We start from the raw sequence: 16667 nt of genomic DNA on the forward strand, positions 1-16667 counted from the left end.
ATCCTCTGGCTATTCACCCTATCAAGTCCCCTCAAGACCTTGTATGTTTCAATAAGATCACTTCTCGAAAGACTAAATAAGATCACCTCTGATGATCTAATCAACAGCATTCTGTTCTCAACGGTTTAGATGGTGCCTTTTCCTAAGAAGCAATCAGAAAAGCTGGACAAACAAAGACCTAATTGGCTATTTAAGCAATCCTGTACCAGAAATTAAAATTTCAGAAACACAACTTTAGAACGTAACTTCAGTTATTTTCTACAGCAATGTCTCTTCGGATTGATTCCAGTCCCAACTCAAACGTGAAAAGTCTCCTTTCCTTGCTTTGGCTTTGAAAGGTTCTACGTGGAATGAGTTTAAGAAGTCTTAATCCAGTCCCAAATGGATTTATGCCCAGAACACAAAAAAGTCAATAACTTGACATAGGTTTGTATTGAAGTTTCAGTATCACTATTAAAGTTCATAAGGATAATAGATGTGGGAAGTTGAAAAACTCATTCTTTAGAATTAAGTTGCATAAGCAAGATAGTAACAAAAATGCTGGCTTACCTACAGTACACTGTAGCCATGATACACAGCAGTTTCACCAAGAAGCTGCAACATGAACCCACAGCCAGGCCTAACCTGTCCCTGGAGTGAAACTGCTTTCTCCAAAGAAAAGCACTTCCACAACTAGATTGAAACCGCATTTTACTGATGCTGCAGGTGTATTGTAAATGCTGAGGGCCAGTGAAATGATTTATTTTGCTTCTGGCCACGATGTACTAAACAATGGGAGTGTTTGATGCTGCTGTTGGGTGCAAAATGTGTTTAGATTGCCCAGCATTGACATTCTTTACCTTGAGCATAAAATTCACAGTGCTTCTGATTATAGGTCACTGCTAAAATTAATAATTGGCCAGTTGTTTTTATGCTCCTGATCGCCGTCCATTGACCCATGTTGGGAAGTGGGCATGCGTGTGAAGATAAGACCTAGCTTGACTGTGGTTCTCTCAAGGTGAATCAGCTCAAATAAATTCACTGTCCGGTAACATTTCTCAACAACCGCTCCTTAGTCTTAATGGTAGCTTCTCTATCAGTGACTTCAGAAGACAGGAGAAAATTTGAAGTGGAATTGCTGGAGAGAAATATCTAAAAAGCAGCAGCTCATTCCTACAACTCAATTTCTCATTCAGCCTCAACTTGGCTTAAATTTGTGAGATGTAAGCAAGATAAACTGAGCTTCAGTTCATTTTAGGAAGCTGCATTGTTACAGTACACTGCAGCTTTAAATAGGCCTGTAAACAACTCAAAAGTCTAATATTATTTAGTACAGCAACAACAACTCAAAATCTACAGAGCTTCATCTCATGTCTGGAGAAGTGCAAGTGCAATTGTAGTGAAGTAGTTACTTTCTGTGGTAATTTTTTTCTCCCCATTTTAAAACCACACACTGAATATCCGAGACTTGACAACCAGCAAGAACAAGTCCATGGTCAAATATTGGAGAAAATAATGCTCCCTGACTAAAGTATGTGTGTATATACACACACACACACCCGCTCTCACTACCCCACACACACACACGTCCACCCTGCCAGGTGTGTGCCATTATCTCTTCTGTTCACTTTGCCTTCACTGCTTCACATTCTAAGTACAAGGTAATTCCATGAAGGCTGCGAACGTCTATTGTGATCACTTGCTACACGTTCAAAGAGGCATCTTATTTATTGGTTTTAATGGCAATTCCCACAGTACTAAATTTTTACATTAAAGGGCTTTGTTCTAAATGCCATAGCATATGCCACAATATAGAGACAAACCTACTGACATCTTAGAATAAAAACATGCCTTATTGATCAGTGCACGTGCAAAATAGGCTGTTTTATTGCCTGAACTACAATGAACTGTAACACCTCAGAAAATTTAAAGGCCAGCATATGCTCCAGAAAGCTGACACTTTACTTAACCCCCTGACCCCATTTGAGGGTTGGCTTTCAAAGGCCACAGAATGCTGTGAATTCCAAACAAAACAAGACGCAAACATAAAACACACCAGGGTGAAAACAATGCCCTCATTCACAGAAACCCTCTTATCCAGGATGTCTCATGCGCACATACAGTGAAGAAGTCATCTGATACACAGAAACTTAAATACTAAGTACTGGATGGCATCATAGCAAGAAGACGTGTACAGACAAGTCACAATAAAAATATTTAAAGTACTTAACGTGATACTTTTAAGTGACAGTGGGGAAGTAGACTATTTATTCACTAAACCTTCACTCAACATCAGTTTATACCACAAAATGTTTTTTCCCCTTCAGTAAAGCCAACAAGATTGGATTGACTCCCATAGCCTGGGGTATACAGAGGTCATATCGCATCACCTAACGAGACTTGTGAAATAAAAAACAACACCAGAAACGTATTTGTTCACCCAAAAGATATGTACTACCTATAGCCGTTGTAACTTTGTTTGGAATACTTTTATACTGATGTCCTATTGTTTACCAGTAGAAATAGTAGCTTAGAAGCCCAATGAAAGGCCTCAACAACTTGTTGAAATCCAACATTTGGGATCTTTTTTTCTCTTAAAATCCAACATTATTTAACTAGGAAAAGGGTAGATCAAGAGATAACTGGCTTCACTAGGAGAAACCTCTCCCTCCTATGGACAAGCATTCAACACATTGTAGCACATTAAATGCAAAATGAAATGATACAATACTTCAATATGCACATGTCCTTCCTCCGTCCCTCAATTCAAATTCAATCTAATCATTACTGGGTTTTCTTGCGATTCAAAGATGATGATGGCAGTCACTCAAAATAGACGCAAGAAGACGACAAACTGTTCATTGGAAAATTGAAAGCATTCCATTTCTGTTGTAATCTGTTTTGTGATGCTGCTATTTAAAGACTTGTTCTTGATGGGTTTCTGATGGTGCACTTGCTTTGCAGCACTGCCATTTATGAAAGAGGCACAATGCTAATGGAATCAGCAGGACTGGTTCTAGAAAGGCTGAGGCCCACGTAAAAAGGTGGCTTCCTGTACCGCCTCTCGAAGTGGAGTCAACACGAGCTACAATCCAAACACACATCTCCAACAACATCGGTTGCCACTTTATTCTGGCAATAAGTTTATACTCAGCCGGCTTATACAGGTTGGTGGTCTGGTTTTCCGAATGCCAACCAACATGGTGGATTTTTTTCCTGCCTTTCAGGGCGTTTTGGCTGACAGAAACAAAGACTCAATGTAATCTTGAAACAACTTCGCAAACACACAAAAGGTTGTACATATACTGTTGTTTTCTGCTCCAAGTGTTACAGAATCTACCGAGAGTAAAACAGGGCATGTTTTGTATTATCAAGAACCTTGAAGAACCAGTTCAAGAACTTGCACCCTAAACTGCATTTCAAGATTGCACAATGTGGTCATTCAGAAAAACATGCACTTATATAATGCATTGGTGTGTTCAGGAAGCCCCAAAGCAATGATGTATTTTTTGAAACATAGTGATGTTCTGTTGGCAAACTGAGCAGTCAAATTATGTGCAGCCATGAGCCAAAGGCTTTATTTAAAAGTGGTGTTGGCCCAAGGGGGGAATACTGACTAGTCAAAATAAAAGCAAAATACTGCTGATGCTGGGAATCTAAAATAAACACGAAGTTCTGGAAAACCTCAGCAGGTCTGGCAGCAAGTCTGGAAAGAGTAACAGAGTTAACATATCAAGTCCACTATGATTTTTCTTTTGGAATTGAAGAGAGGTAGAAATATGAAGTGTTTTATGGCAGCAGGATCGGGTTTTTTTATTCATTCATGGGATGTGGGCTTCGCTGGCTAGGCCAGCATTTAATGTCCATTCCTAATTGCCTTTGAGAAGATGGGGGTGAGATGCCTTCTTGAACTGCTGCAGTCCATGTAGTGTAGGTACACCCACAGTGCTATTAGGGAGAGGGCTCCAGGATTCTGACCCAGTGACAGTGAAGGAACAGCCATATATTTCCAAGTCAGGATGGTGAGTGGCGTGCAGGTTGTGGTGTTCCCATGTGTCTGCTGCCCTCGTCCTTCTAGATGGTAGCGGTCATGGGTTTGGAAAATGCTGTCTAAGGAACCTTGGTAAATTGCTGCAGTGCATCTTGTAGATGGTACACACTGCTGCCACTGTGCATCGGTGGTGGAAGGACTGAATGTTTGTAGATGGGGTGCCAATCAAGGGGATTGCTTTGTCCTGGATGGTGTCAAGCTTCTTCAGTGTTGTGGGAGCTGCACTTATCCAGGCAAGTGGAGAGCATCCAATCACACTCCTGACTTGTGTCTTGTAGATGGTGGATAGGCTTTCGGGAGTCAGGAGGTGAGTTACTCACCACAGGATTCCTAGCCTCCGGCATGCTCTTGTAGTCACAGTATTTATATGACTAGTCCAGTTCAGTTTCTGATCAATGGTAACCCCCCCCAAGCTGCTGATAGTGGGACAGAGGTGGTAATGCCATTGATTGTCAAGGGGTGATGGTTAGATTCCCTCTTGTTGGAGATGGTCGTTGCCTGGCACTTGTATGGCATGAAAGTTACTTGCCACTTGTCAGCTCAAGCCTGGATGTTGTCCAGGTCTTGCTGCATTCAGACATAGACTGCTTCAGTATCTGAGGAGTCGCAAAAGGTGCTGAACATTGTGCAATCATCAGCAAACATCCCTTTTCTGACCTTATGATGGAAGGAGTGTCATTGATGAAGCAGCTGAAGATGGTTGGGCTGAGGACACTACCCTGAGGAACTCCTGCAGTAATGTCCTGGAACAGAGATGATTGATCTCTAACAACCACAACCATCTTCCTTTTGCTAGGTATGACTCCAACCAGCAGAGAGTTTTCCTCCTGATTCCCATTGACTCCAGCTTTGCTAGGGCTCCTTGATGCACACTCAGTCAAATGCTGCCTTGATATTAAGGGCAGTCACTCTTGCCTCACCTCTGGAGTTCAGCTCTTCTGTCCATGTTTGAACCAAGGCTGTAATGAAGTCTGGAGCTGAGTGGCCCTGACTGAACCCAAACTGGGCGTCAATGAGCAGGTTATTGCTAAGCAAGTGCCACTCGATAGCACTGTTGACGACCCTTCCATCTCTTCACTGAAGATCAAGAGTAGACTGACGGGGCGGTAATTGGCCAGGTTAGATTTTTTGTGTAAAGGGCTCCTTGGGCAATTTTCCACATAGCCAGGTAGATGCCAGTGTTGTAGCTGTACTGGAATAACTTGGCTAGGGGTGCAGCAAGTTCTGGAGCACAAGTCTTAATACTATTTCCAGAAAATTGTCAGGGCCCATAGACTTTACAGTGTCCAGTGCCTTAAGCCATTTTTTGATATCACATGGAGTGAATTGAATTGCTGAAGACTGGCATCTGTGATGCTGGGGACCTCTGGAGGACACCAAAATGGATCATTCACTCGGCTGATGATTGTTGTAAATGCTTCAGTCTTACATTTTGCATTGATATGCGGGGCTCTTCCATCATTGAGGATGAGGGTATTTGTGGAGCCTCCTCCTCCGGTGAGTTATTTAATTATCCACCACCATTTAAGACTGGATGTGGCAGGACTGCAGAGCTTAGATCTGATCTGTTGGTTGTGGAATCGCTTAGCTCTATCACTTGCTGTTTATGTTTTTTAGCACGCAAGTAGTCCTATGTTGTAGCTTCACCAGGTTGATACTTCATTTTTAGGTATGCCTGGTGCTGTTCCTGGCATGCCCTCCTGCACTCTTCATTGAACCTGCATTGATCCCCTGGTTTGATGGTAATGGTAGAATGGGGGATATGCCAGGCTACAGGTTGTGGTTGAATACAATTCTGCTGCTGCTGATGGCCCACAGCACCTCATGGATGCCCAGTCTTGTTAGATTTGTTCAAATATATCCCACTTAGCACGGTGGTAGTGCTACACAACATGATGGAGAGTATCCTCAATGTGAAAATGGGACTTCATCTCCACAAGGACTGTGCAGTGGTCACTTCTACTGATACTCTCATGGACAGATGCATCTGCAGCAGGCAGATTAGTGAGGATGAAGTCAAGTATGTTTATTCCCCTAGTTGGTTCAAGGTGGTACAAAATGGAAGGTCAGGGATAGATTAGAGGGTGGTAGGGGGGTTAATACCCAAGGTGTCATGGAACAAAAGGTAAAGGGAGTGGTAAGTAGTAGTGAAGAAACGAAGCATTGCTCCAGAGTTGATGTGAATAGCAGAATTAAGGTCAGCTCTGTCTGAAAGCAAACACATGACAATTTAAGATACAAACTGGCACTTGGGGAAAATTATATTCGATAAAATCAGCAATGCCTTCACAGAAAGGGAGACAGACCCTCACTAAAAATGTTTCTTAAGACTATAGGAAACAGGGGCAGAAGTATGCGATTCGGCCCACTGAGCTGCTCTGCCATTCAATAAGGTCATGGTTGATCTGATTGTGGCCTTAACTCGACTTTCTTGCCAGCACCCCATAAACTTCAACTCCCTTGCTCATCAGACATCTCTCTAACACAGTCTTAAATATATTCAATGACCCAGGCTCCATTGCTCTTTGTGGAGGTGAATTCTAAAGCCTAACAGCCCTCTGAGAGAAGAAATTCCTCATCTCCATCTTAAATGGGAGATCTCTTATTCTGAAACTATGTGCTCTAGCTCCAGGTTCTCACCACAAGGGGAAATATCCTCCTCGCACCCACCCTGTCAAGCCGCCTCAGAATCTTATATGTTTTAATAAGATCACCACTCATTCTTCTAAACTCCAATGAGCATAGACCCAATTTGTTGAATCTTTCTTTGTGTGACAACCCCTTCATCCCAGGAATCAGCCTAGTGAACCTTCTCTCAATCTCCTCCAATGGAAGTATATCCCTCCCTAAGTAAGAAGATCAAAACTACACAGTGCTCCAGGTTCAGTTTCATCAATGCCCTGTTTCACTTTATCAAGATTTCCCTACATTTATACTCCTTCCCCCTTACAATAAAGTCAACATTCAATTTGCCTTTTGAGTTACTTGCTGTACCTGCATGCTAACCTTTTGTGATTCATGTACAAAGGCATCCAGATCCCTCTGTACTGCAGCATTCTGCAGTCTCTCTCCATTTAAATAATATTCTGCTTTCCTATTCTTCCTGCCAGAGGACCTCACATCTTCCCACATTATACTCCATCTACCAAATTTTTGTCCACTCACGTAACCTATGTCCCTTTGCAAACTCTCCTCACAATTTGCTTTCCAATGCATCTTTGTATCATCAGCAAATCTGACTATAATACAGTCAGCCCTTTCATCCAATTCATTAATATAGATAGTAAATAATTACGGTCCCAGCACTGATCCATGTGGCACTCTACGAGTTACAGTTTGCCAACCTGAAAATGACCCATTCATTCCAACTCTATTTCTTATTATTTTGCCAATCCTCTATCCATGCTAAGATATCACCTCCTAAACCATTATCTCTTATCGTGTGCAGTAACCTTTTTTGTGGCACCTTATAGAATGCCTTTTGGAAATCCAAACACACATCTAGTGGTTCCCCTTTATTCACCCTGCTTGTTACATCCTCAAAGAACTCTAATAAATTTTTGTCAGACCTGATTTCCCTTTCATAAAACCATGTTGATGCTGCCTGATTGTATTATGATTTTCTAAATGTCCTGCGACTTTAACAATTGATTCTAGCATTTTGCCAATGACAGACATGAAGCTTACTGGCCTGTAGTTTCCTACTTTCTGTCTCCCTCTTTCTTCAACTGTGGTGTCACTTTTGAGGTTTTCCAATCCACTGGGGCCTTTCCAGAATTTAGGGAATTTTGGAATATTTCTGCAGCCACTTCCTTTAAGACCTTAGGATGCAGGCCAGAGACTTGTCAACCTTTAGTCCTATTAGTTTTCTTAGCACTTTTTTCTCTAGTGACATTAATTGTTTTAAGTTTCTCCCTCTCTCCTGCCTCTTGATTTCTTTCTATTCTTGTGATGCTTTCTGTGTCTTCTATGGTAAAGACAGATACAAAATACTTGTTCTAAGTCTCTGCCATTTGCTTGCTTCCCCATTATTAATTCCTCAGTCTCACTCTATAAGGGATCAATTCTTACTTTAACTACTCTCTTCTTATTTATATACTCGTAGAAGCTTTTTTTGTTTTTGTCTGTTTTTATATTTCTTGATGGTTTTCTCTGATACTCCAATTTCTTCCTCTATTAATTTTTGTCATCATTTGCTTGTTCCCAAAATGTTCCCAATCTTCTGGGCTACCACTAATCTTTGCAGCATTGTACATCTTTTCTTTCAATTTGATACCCATCATTAACTTCCTTAGTTAGCCATGGATGGAATATATCTTCGTTGTGAGTTATGAAATATCTCCTTGAATGTCTGTGACTGCTTCTCTACTATCTTACCTTTTAATCTATTTTCCCACTCCACCTTAGCCAACTCTGTCCACATACTCCTGTAGTTGCCTTTAATTAAATTTAAGACACTACTTTCAGGCCAAAATTTCTCACCCTCAACCTGAATGTGAAATTCTATCATGTTAAGCTCACTCTTAACTAGAAGATCCTTTACTATGAGGTAGTTAATTAATCCTGTCTTGTTACACATTATCAGGTCTTCAACGTGTGTCTTCCACACAAACAGTAGTGAGAGTTGCCAGGGCTGACTGTAGGCCACTACAATCGTTGTAGGGTTGTCAAATTTGTAATACAACTATTTAGATTATGAATGTGCTAAGACATGCTGGTTCAATGATAATTCTGCACAACAAGTCTGTGCCAAGTTTAAAAAAATCATGATTCTTGATGGGGGGAGGAATCTACAATCAATTTTACTTGGAGTGGGATAGGGGGATAGGGGAGTGTGGAAGAGAGAGATAAAAATATTAAGTCAGACTCCCATTCCTAAAATGTTATTACTGAAATTGCATGCATATGGGCAAGTTCAGGCTTAGCTATGATACTTCCACAGTTACAAAGTCCACACATTTTTAGAGTGCCTGAGTTATAAAAAAAAGGCTTGGGTTTGTTTCACTAATTGAAATATGGGATCGACATGTATCATTGTGGGAGAGATCATGGAGAGGTGACTGAAGGCTTGATCAATAAAAATGGACTTTTAGGAAATTTTTATAATTGGAGAGGGAAGTAAAAAAGTTTAAGGAAAGAATTCAAGAGGGGAGTGCTGAGAGGCCTGAAGATTCTGCTACCAATGATAGCATGAAAGGAGAAGTGGATGCATAGAAGATTGAGTCAGAGGAGTGCAGAGTGTCAGGAAGTGTCTGAGGGTGGAAGTCGTTGCAGAGATGAAATGGTGCATGTCCACAGAAGGATTTGAATTTAACCACTGAGAATCTGCACCTAGGGCTGCATGTAACAAGGAAATGTGTCAAAGATACCAAACCACACCCTAGCCCAAGTTTGTGCCTGAAAGCACTAAGCAGAGTAAAGAGCCAAAAGGGAAAACCATCAAGTACCAAAATTGTAATTAGATGCTCATTTGAACTGTTATTTTAGCAAATTCTATTCCATATCTTATAGAAACAGTATTCTTCAAATGCCAAAGTATACAGGTATTTTCAAATACTAAGAAAGTAGCTGCCCTGAACAGTTGTAATGTTTTAGCTCTTTCAACTGACTACAAGACGATAAAGATGTCACATTACTTTCCTATAAAAGTGGCAGGATTGATACAGTTCCTGTCAGATTTTTAGATGGAAAACAGCTGCCACGGAAATCATTGTGACATTATGGAAGTTACTTAAAAGCTACAGAAACAGGCAGTTTTTCCGATTTTTTTTTTACAAAAGCATCCAGATATATTTATTCTTCCAACATTTTCACCAACTTAAACCCAGTTATTACATCTTGCTCAAGCAAGCATAAAAAAGCAAATTAGATTTAAGCACGGGTGGAATTAATATTTAAATGTGATGCGAGGTACTCCACAGGAATCTCTGCAATGGTCTAACATTAAATATGGCAAGCTTCCACAAGGATCTAGAGCACAGAAACATGCCATTCAACACATCATGCCTGCCTTGACACTGTGGTTGAATAATCCAGAGTTCATCCAATTGCCATGCTCTCTCCCCTAACCAGACCTATATCATATGGTGGCTTGGATTTTGCGGTCAGCAGCAAAGCAAGGGCGCTTTCCACGAACATTGAAGAAAGCCTCGCTGAGAGGCTTAGTGCTCTCTGTAGTCAGAACTTTACCTCCTTTCTCCATGTTGTGGATTGCAACATTCTTTAATGGGATTCCGAGCATGGAGTTGCAGTGATGTCATCAGGCTGCCCAAACAGCCAATCACATTAAAGGGTTTGCATCAAAAGCCAACCAGGAACTGCAATGCACTAAAATCAATTCACATTTTAAATTTATTTATTTATTTTTTAGAGAGAGGAAAATAAAGATTGGGACAAAAACACAGGGTGAAGATAAAAAAATGAGTGATTAATCTTAATGGTAACAGTTAATACTCCAAAAATGCTAAGTTATAGAGTCAGATATATTGTTCAGCAATAATTATATAGATAGTTGTTAAAAACTTAGTTACACCTGTTTCTAACTTATTTGGTGTTTCTAACAGTGATGTGAGAGTGGAAAAGTGGAATTTTCATCAATTGCTTTCAATGGTTGCTGGTTCTTATTGTAGGGTAGGGTGGGGTGGGAAGGGCAAGCAGCAGGTCACAGTGCCGCCCGCGACAGAACAATGAGTAACAGGCCACAACTTCACGCGAACCTCATGTGTTTTCTCTATATCCTGAAGCTGCAGTCAGTTTCAGAAGGATAATGACAGGGAACACTGACAGTTCACCATCTATCAACACTCTCCCTTCCCTCCAACCACTTGCAAAATCTAGGCCTACGTCTTTCACATCCTGAGGGCTTCTCAAAACATTATAGCCAGTCAGCTATTTTTGAAATGCAGTTCTTTCATGGGTAAAGACAGCAGCCAATTTCCTCAGTGCAACCCTACAAACAGCAATAAACCAACTGAGCAATTAGTCCATTTTGGTGATGTTAGTAAAGGAATAAATGTCACCAAGACTCCATGACAATTTTGCACCTTTCTTTGAATGTGCAACAGAAACTCATACATCCACTTGAACAGGCAAATGGTTTAACCGCTTGTGTGAAGGTCAATTGCAAACACTCAGCACTCCCTCATATGGCACTGAAGTATCAAACTAGATTATATGCTAAATCGAATTGAGGAATGAGTCCAACGCTGCATATTCCTCTGTTTCAAACATTTATCCACTCTTCTTTTAAACAATGCAACAATATCTTCCTCAACACCCTGTGGCAGAGCCTTCCACAACTGTTAACAAAGAAATTAAGTAAGGAAAATATTCCGCAAAAAAATTGGCCACCTAAATCACAAGGATGAGAGTAAACCCATTATGGAATACTTCTACAATTAATGCCCTGCCAACTCACACTGACAGCATGCCATTAAATTATTACCTGAGCAAAGCACACAACACAATTCATTATTATTTCAAGTGCCCTCCACCAAGTACTCATGGTGGCACAGCATATCTCGTGTAGAGCATAAACACCAGTTCGGCAAAATAACTTGTTCCTGTGCTGTACATTCTATGCAATAATACCAGACAGTGCTAGTTGACTGGTTCAGACGTGATCTCATGCTATAGCCTGTTGTTAGTTTTTACTTGTAATAGATTATGCAGCCATAGTTAGGGTTGCTAGCAACCCACCGACCATCAAACTTAATAAAAGCTGGTACAGTATTTTCGGACATGGGTGGGTTAACAGATGCCTTTGTAAAATTGTGCTCAAATTATTCCTTCAAACATAACAAAAATAAGTGCACTGTGTTAATAGTTTGGCATACACCGAGGCCAGTGCTATTCTAACGAAAACAGCACCTTTTGGTTCACTTCACTCCATGACTGCAACCACACTGGACAAACACAGGTCAATGCCAAGCATTGTGTAAATAGCATTTTGCAACAGGCATGCTGTACTGGAACATTTTAAAATTACATACCCTTACCTATTTTAGTCTTTTTATTGCTCTTTGCTACTGTTCCGCAGCACATCATTGAATCTACACTACCATTCGAAAGTGCATATTTTCACTATTACTTTCTGAAAATGTATATTTAACTCACTAATTTAAGGTCAGTGTGCAGGTCTAGTTTGCATGACAAGTTTTTTTTTTGTCTTTTAACCATCATTCCGAATTTTACAATTTTGTCTCAAACACATTTATTCTACTGAATCACTTTTTGTACTCCATTCCATGCTGCACTTGTCTTGAGAGTTTACTCTGATGGCTCAATGAGTAAATGCACTGTGTGGTGTGGAATTAACCCGTGCACACCTGCAAAAAGTTAGATTAAGCTACAGTCTATGATAAGGTATTCAACATCAGCTGATGTAGCAGCAAGACTTGTAAAACCAGCCTTTGCAAGGGAAAATCCACTCCTAGATCCTTTTTGGAAAGTGCTTTTGGGAGGATAAGGGCAGGTTCAGGATCAGCTGCAATCCACTTCCTTCATCCTCAATGTGGAAAGCTTGCCAGCATGAACCAATAAGCGTCACACATGAATAAAGGACATTTTCGCAAGGTATTGGCTGTCGGCAGCAATGGAAGCCACTAACACTTTGCATAGAATTACATAGAGGCCAACAACTTCAAAAGGGGAAGATGGGGGCCAACAACTTCAAAAGGGGAAGATGGGTGTGGAAAAAGTCCAAATGTACCTCAATTCCTACCTTGGTCGGCCTCTTAATTGTACACCAGAATCACACTGCTACTTTTCTTAGCATCAGTCATTATCAAATCCCAGTGTCAAACAAACTTGGTTTGTTAGCTGAGTCTCAGTTGGTACATTCTTTCTGTGAGTAACAAGTTTCTGATTTCAAGTTCAACTCCAGGGTTTGAGCACAAAAATCAAGGCTGACACTCCAGTGCAGTACTGTGGGAATGCTGCACTGTTGGAGGTGCCATCTTTAGGATGAGGCTTTAAACTGAGGCCCCATCTGACTGCTCGGGTGGATATAAGGTCACATGCCACGTTTTCGAAGAAGAGCAGGGGAGCAGTATATTGGTATACTGACCAATACTTAACCCTCAATAAGCATCACTAAAACAGATTATCTGGTCATTATCAAACTGCTGTTTGTGGAGTTTTGCTGTGCGCAGAATTAGCTGCCACATTTCTTTATTCTTTCACAGGATGTGGGCATCGCTGGCGAGGCCAGCATTTGTTAACTATCCTTAATTGCCCTGGAGAAAGTGGTGGTGAGCCAATTTCTTGAACTACTACAGGCCATGTGGTGTAGGTACACCCATAGTGGTGTAAGGAGGTTCCAAGATTTTGACCCAGTGACAGTGAAGGCATGGAGATCTAGTTCCAAGTCAGGGTGGGATGTGGCTTGGAGGGGAACTTGCAGGTGATGGTGTTCCCATCCATCTGTTGCCCTTATCCTTCTAGGTGGTAGAGGTTGTAAGTTTCAAAGGTGCTGTCAAAGGAGCCTTGGTGAGCTGCTTGTATGGTAAACGCTGCTACCCCTGTGCATTGGTAGTGGAGGGAGTGAATGTTTAAGGTGGTGGGTGGGGTAACAGTCAAGCAGGCTGCTTTGTCCTGGGTGGTGTCAAGCTTCTTTTGTCTCTTTGGACAATTCCAGATTTATTTAGTGGATTTAAATTCCACCATCTAATGTGATGAGATTTGAATGTGTGTCCCAAGAGCATTAGCCTGGTCCTCTGGATTACTAGGCCAGTGACATTACCACTATGCCACCATATCCCCAAGAAACTTGCGCTTAAGATAGGATTGGCTAAAATGCTCACTGACTTGGCACTTATCAATCAACTAACTTCCACTGAAATGCAGCAGAAGCTGGATCTTTAAATCTACTTTAAAAAATCTAGGTGGAGTAATAACCTTTGTCTGAAAGGCTTGTGCATGAGAACGTTGAAATCTGACTCTGGTTTACAGCAGGAAAGATGAATAACAAAATGATAATTTCTTTAGTTAGACACCACTTCTAGGAGAAACTTAAAATGGAATAAAAATGTAGTCTAAATAAATGTCAAGTTAGGTATGAATAGCCAGTGACTAAGGCTACATGCTCTCTTCCTACTCAAATTACAGGTCATTAGGATGGCACTCTAAGGTTAAGGATAAAGATTTAGCAGCTCATCAGGGAGATATTTGAGAATATCAGAACTGAAGTGCTCCGGCAAGAATGGTGGCAGACATGTGTAATGTTACGACACAGCCAGTGGTAAAGGCTGAGTTGTTCAAATTTCAGAAGGAAACTTGAAACAACTGTCATTTTTGGAATTTGTATGTTTCGAGATGCAGCCTTTGAATTCAGTAGTAATTAGAGCATCGAGCCTCAAGAGGTTTTGTATAAAACTAAATTAAACATTTATTAATACAAGAAAGATTGTAAATACATATATATGTCGACAAAATTACTACTATAATAACTAGAAAAATCCCCTAATTAATCTGACTCCCAATTACACCCCCTGGTAAGGCAACAGTAAAACTCAGATTTAACAGACCTCCGGCAAGGCACAGCCTGGACAGTCGCATTCAAAATGAGTTTCTTTCAACTCTGGGTCCTTGCAGACAGTAGCTTGAGGCTTACAGGCTGGAGGTTTCTCACACTTGTTGGATCTTAAAATGCCTCTACCTTACACACAATCTTCTTTCTCCTTTATACATACCTTTCTCTTTGAATGTAAATTTTCCATTGTATCACTGGGCTTTCAACTTTACCTTTTCTAACAATGACATCCTTTCATCCCACCAATTTTATTAGTAAACTGAGAAAAAACAAACATATCATTTGGCACCTTCTAGCTAGGTGCAAGATTTCACCCACAGTCTTGAATGGTTTCTTTTAACAAATGCAAATTTACACTTTACCTTCTGCCCTCCTTATGTTTATCTAATTAACACCTCAAAACTACTACGCATCAAAGCACTCAGACTAACTGGCTTTAATCCAATTAAGGCACACATAGACACAGGCCCCACTAGAACTAAATTTTAAAATAATTTCCAATAACATTATACCTTCTTGACAGCAACCAGTTGTAGACGGAGATGCATGTTCATTGGCGTACACGGATGTGTATTATATATCTTTATTATTTATTATAACTATTATTAACTATTAGGCGATAAGTCACAGAACATGGCACATGTTAACATAATTAAAATCCACCACAAAATGGCATCAACTTAAAAAGAATGATGAGGAACCGATAACTGTGCACAGATGATAAGATTCAGTGGGGAGTGGGCAATGAATCATAGAATGGTTTCAGCACAAGAGGAAGCCATTTGGCTCATGGCATCTGCACTGGGTCTCTGCAAGTGCAGTTCACCTTGTGTTAGTTCCCCACCTTTTTCCTGTAGCCCTGCAATTTTTTCCTTTTCAGATAATGATCCAATTCCCTTTTGAATGCCATGATTTAATCTGCTTCCACCACATTCTCAGACAGTGCATTCCAGATCCTAACCACTCACTGCGCAAGAGGTTTTTCTTCATGTCGCTGATGCTTTTTTTGCCAATTGCCTTAAGTTTGTGCTCTCCTGTTCCCAATCCTTCCACCAATGGGAACAGTTTCTCTCTACCCACTCTGCCTTGACCAGTCATGATTTTGAGTAACACTATGAAATATCTTCTCAACCTTCTCTTCTCCAAGTAAAACAACCCCAGTTTCTCCAATCTATCCACATATCTGAAGTTCTTCATCCCTGGAGATATTCTCATCAATCTTTTACTCACCGTGTCCATTGCTGTCCCATCCTTCCTAAAGTGTGGTGCCCAAATTCCAGTTGAGGCTGAACCATTATTTTATGCTGGTTTATCATAATGTCCTTGCTTTTGTACTCCATGTCCCTATCGATAAAACCCTGGACCCCATATGCTTTATTAACCACTCTCTCCAGCCTGCCCTGCCACCTTCAATGATATGTATACATACACCCTCAGGCCCCTCTGCTCCTGCACCCCGTTTACAATTAAACCCTTTATTTTGCACTGTCTCTCTGTGCTCTTTCTACCAAAATGAATCGCTTCACATTACCCTGCATTAAATTTCATCTGTCATTTGTCGGCCTATTCCACTAACCTGCCTATGTCCTTTTAAAATTCTACACTCTCCTCCTCACAGTACGCAGTATTTCTAAGCTTTGTTTTGTTCACAAATATCAAAATTGTGCCCTGTTACCCATGTCTAGGTCATTAATATAGGTCCATAGAAAAGTTACAGCACAGAAAGAGGCCATTCAGCCCATATCAGGAACAGCGAGGGTGCCAACACTGACTCCTGGGGGACTCCACAACAAACATTCCTACAGTCCATTCACCGTTACATTCCATTTCCTGTCACTTAGCCAATTTCCTATTCATGTTACGACTGTCCCTTTTATCCCATGAGCGCTAACTTTGCTCATACGTCTATCACATGGCACTTCATCAAATGCCTTTTGTAAGTCCGTGGACACCACATCAATAGCATCACCCTCATCAACCCTCTCTGTTACCTCATCAAAAACCTCAGGCAAGTTAGGGTAGGCGGTGGCAGAGCAGTGTTGTCCCTGGACTGGTATTCCAGAGACCCAGGGTAATGCTCTGGGGGCCCGGGTTTGAATCCCACCA

At 40.9% G+C, this 16667-nt stretch overlaps 1 protein-coding gene across 7 annotated transcripts in view; it reads right to left on the reverse strand.

Annotated features, from left to right (window-relative positions):
• Window positions 1-16667, reverse strand: part of kif13a (kinesin family member 13A) — a 327451-nt gene that overhangs the window by 152733 nt on the left and 158051 nt on the right. The gene's annotated exons all lie outside the window — the stretch shown is intronic.

The sequence above is a fragment of the Cetorhinus maximus genome, chromosome 3 (assembly GCF_964194155.1).
Source record: "Cetorhinus maximus chromosome 3, sCetMax3.hap1.1, whole genome shotgun sequence".
Lineage (NCBI taxonomy): Eukaryota > Metazoa > Chordata > Chondrichthyes > Lamniformes > Cetorhinidae > Cetorhinus > Cetorhinus maximus.